The sequence below is a fragment of the Poecilia formosa genome, unplaced genomic scaffold (assembly GCF_000485575.1).
Source record: "Poecilia formosa unplaced genomic scaffold, Poecilia_formosa-5.1.2 Scaffold0, whole genome shotgun sequence".
NCBI lineage: Eukaryota > Metazoa > Chordata > Actinopteri > Cyprinodontiformes > Poeciliidae > Poecilia > Poecilia formosa.
Genome location: NW_006799939.1, coordinates 2,046,857 through 2,050,304, shown reverse-complemented (window position 1 = coordinate 2,050,304; position 3,448 = coordinate 2,046,857). Strand labels below are relative to the sequence as shown.

General features: G+C 36.0%; 1 long non-coding RNA gene across 1 annotated transcript; it reads left to right on the top strand.

Annotated features, from left to right (window-relative positions):
- The first annotated feature begins 606 nt into the window (after positions 1 to 606).
- On the top strand, positions 607 to 3,117 carry LOC107836300 (uncharacterized). Its single transcript, XR_001662215.1, has 4 exons — positions 607 to 768; positions 1,240 to 1,366; positions 1,556 to 1,632; positions 2,616 to 3,117. It is a non-coding gene; the product is annotated as an uncharacterized LOC107836300 (long non-coding RNA).
- The last annotated feature ends 331 nt before the right edge of the window (positions 3,118 to 3,448 follow it).

Below are 3,448 nucleotides of genomic sequence, written 5' to 3'. Positions count from 1 at the left end.
AAGAGAGGTATAAACACAGTTAAAGACTTGCTAGTAAATTAATTTTAATTATTTAATATTAGCAATAAAAAATTATAAATACACACAAACTGTATTTGGCTACTGACTTTTTTTTTAAGGCTTAAATGACAAAAGTAGGAAAAAGACAGATTTTCTTGGCGATTAAAAAACACGAAACAGTGCATGAAGACCTCCAAACAAGACCTCGTTTATTTATTTATTTTACAATTTTGTTATTGCTTATTTTATAAACAAACTGAAAGTTACAACCTTGACATGATTATATGAGTTGTTTTACGGAGAAATCCCGCAGAAGCGCCGTGAAAATGAACGGATCTGGCTGCAGTGCGCACTCCCGACACAGGGGGAGTACAAGGCCTCTTTTCTCCAGAGGGTGCCATAAAAAGGGCAAGACAAAAAGTTATTTTCACTGTTCTTAAAAGTTTAGAAGTATTAGTACAGTTTTCTAATATGGAAGATTCTGTACTCATTTAGCTGTACAGAATATTTTTTAGTATAAATTTTTTATACCAAAATTTTTGTTAGTATAAAAAAAAATTAATATTTTTTATTCTAAAAAATTAAATACTACAAATAAAAATAATGATACTTCACTTAGCGCCCACCTCCTTGTTTAGCAGTTGGTATGTTCCTACTGCAGAACTACTGCGGTGACGGTGAGTTTTGTAACATATCAAAACATCCCAAGTTATCAGGTGCAAAGGAATAAAAAGAAAATAAAAGAGGGAACACGTGACAAAAACAGAGGTATAGTAAAACTAAGATGATGAAATTACGTGTTATCTTACTTAGCAAAGTTTAGCAGCTAGCCAAACACGTCGTTCTCAACTTCTGACATTGTTTGCTGATTGGCTTGGTCAAAAATCTACTGGAGACGAGCCGAGTCAAGGGAAAGGAACCAATGGCCAGGTTAGCCGAACATGCAAGCTAAATGAATAGCCTAGCCTTTCATGATTGCTTTCATGCGGGTGTTAACTCAAAAGCCACTTGTTCCTAAACAATTAGACATCATTGTCAACTTAGGATCATTATCCTAAATTCTGTTGAATTTTATTGCTTCGTTAAATTCTGTATTTCACTGTGATAATTTCCGACTTAAATTGCATCTCAGAAAATTGAGTATTTACATTTACATGTACAGTATAGTGGACATAATACAATTACTATGTTTTTTTTCCCCTTTTATTTCTGAAATCATAGTCCTGTTTTTATCTGCAGATGTGTTACTGAGGTATTTAAATCCCACCTCTGGACCTTTTGCAACACCATCAACACCTGTTGCCACCTCGCAGGAGCTTATTCATCAGAAATGAAGGCTACACCAACAAACAGGTGAACTGATCAGGTAAGAATATTTTCGGTTTTGGTTATCATTTTGTTTCTTAATGAAGAGGAAATTACAAAAATGAAAGTGTTAAGTGGTTGCGCAAGTAAATAGTGTCAAAATCGCTAGGGCCAGACCTGACACAGTGGAAAACATCTTGGCACTACCACAGAAACTTTTGTCTATCAACTTCCTTATTTTCACTCTTAGGCGTACAGCCAAGCAGTGCCAAGAGAAATAAATGGTGTTGCTGGACTGATTGCTTTGCAAACAGCAACCAATGGCATGTAAAGTAGCATTGCATAATAGTATTTCAGGCTCCCAAATTGCATTTGCTTTCAAATATTTTAGGTAAGCTCTATGGAAAAAAAAAAAAAAGAATAATTTGGAGTCATGTTCCACTGAAACATCTGAGAATAGGTGATACTGATCTGCGAATAGGCAGATGTCCACTGCACTGCAGATTTTGGAACAGTTCAACATACTTCTATTTTATTTGACCCCTAAATAGCACAATATGCTCAGAAGAGAAAATATAAGATTAGAACTACGAGCTTGTTTACCAAGGTCTCACTGCAGAGACATTTGTGTCTAAGTATTTCATAACAATATTACTCAGAAGTAAAAGGTACAGTGTAGTAAAACTACTTCTAGAAGTAATTAATTTTCAAAAAGCTACGTATTTAAATGTAACTGAGCAAATGTAACCTGTTACAACCCACTTCTTGTTGCATCATCATATCAAATTTCTTTGCTGCATTGTGATGCCATTAATAAAATAAATGGCTTCACAGGGATGCCTAGTGTTGCGTGGTGTAGTGTAGTGGTAGAGCATGTGCCCCATATTCAGAGGCTATTGGCCTTCAATGCAGCCGTCCCTCCCCAAATTACAATTTGGTCTTTAAAGTGGGGATTGACCCCAAGCATACCACCAAATCAATTACAAAGGGGCTTAGGGACAACAGTAAAACAGTGAATACAATGAGAAAGTATTTGTGAGCAAGACAATCTACATTCCAACTGTGTGTTGCACACTTAAGGGATACTTTTAGAAACTGTTTCAGATAAATTGTACGTATGCTCTGTAATCCAAACCGTAGAACAAATGAGAGTAACGTAGCTCGTCATATTAGATTTACTTTTGTTGAGCATGATAAATAATGCTATGAGGGAGCTAATAGGATAAGAACAAATCCAGTCCAAGAAGAGCGTAATGTTACCTGAGCAGGTTTGTGTGACCCGTTGAAATGTTTTTTGTTTTTTTTTCCAGTAAAGTGCATGACATGTGAACTCAGCAGAATAAGAGGATGTGTGTACGGATGACAGAGCTATGACCTTGGCAGTGTGCTAATGACAGACTTGATCACATATAACCTTTGATCACAAAAGAGGCTGTTGTAACAGTACAGAGGGGAAATCCAGTGAAGCTTACACATCAGCACATATGATAAATTAATCGGTTTTCATTTAGCTGGGTTATGATGGGATTTCCCCAATTCTTGACTTCTATGGACGGAGTTACCCACCAGGACATCCGATGCCTACTGGCACGTGAAGAACGATGTGCTCTTCATAATCTCACAGTGAAAGAATTATTCCTGCACTGCTGGTCTTTGGATTAAGCTTAGTTTCTGAGTTAGACATTACACAAGGGACTCTGACAATATCTTGCAAAAGTATTCATATAATATTAACCTTTTTGTATCTTATAAAGTTCCTGTTGGTTTATTATGTGATATACCAACACAAATGAGTGCAAAAAGTAGAAGTAGAAGGAACAAGATGAATGTTTTTCACATTTCTACAAATGAAAACATAAAAAGTGTATTTTGTCCCCTCCGTTCTGTAACCCCTAAATGAAACCCTTTTCAACCATTTTGTCTTAGAAATCACTTAGTAAGCTGAGTTTACCTGTGCTACGGTAACTGTGTCCATAGCACAGTTATGGAATGGCTAAATTAAAGCATATCCAGGTGTCATACGCCAAATCAAAGTTCAGACTTTATGTATAAATTAAATCAAGCCAAGACCTAAAAGATACAGTGCACTGATGCTATTTATTCAGTTTGACAAAGCACAAGCTATTTTGCACAGGAGTTTAGG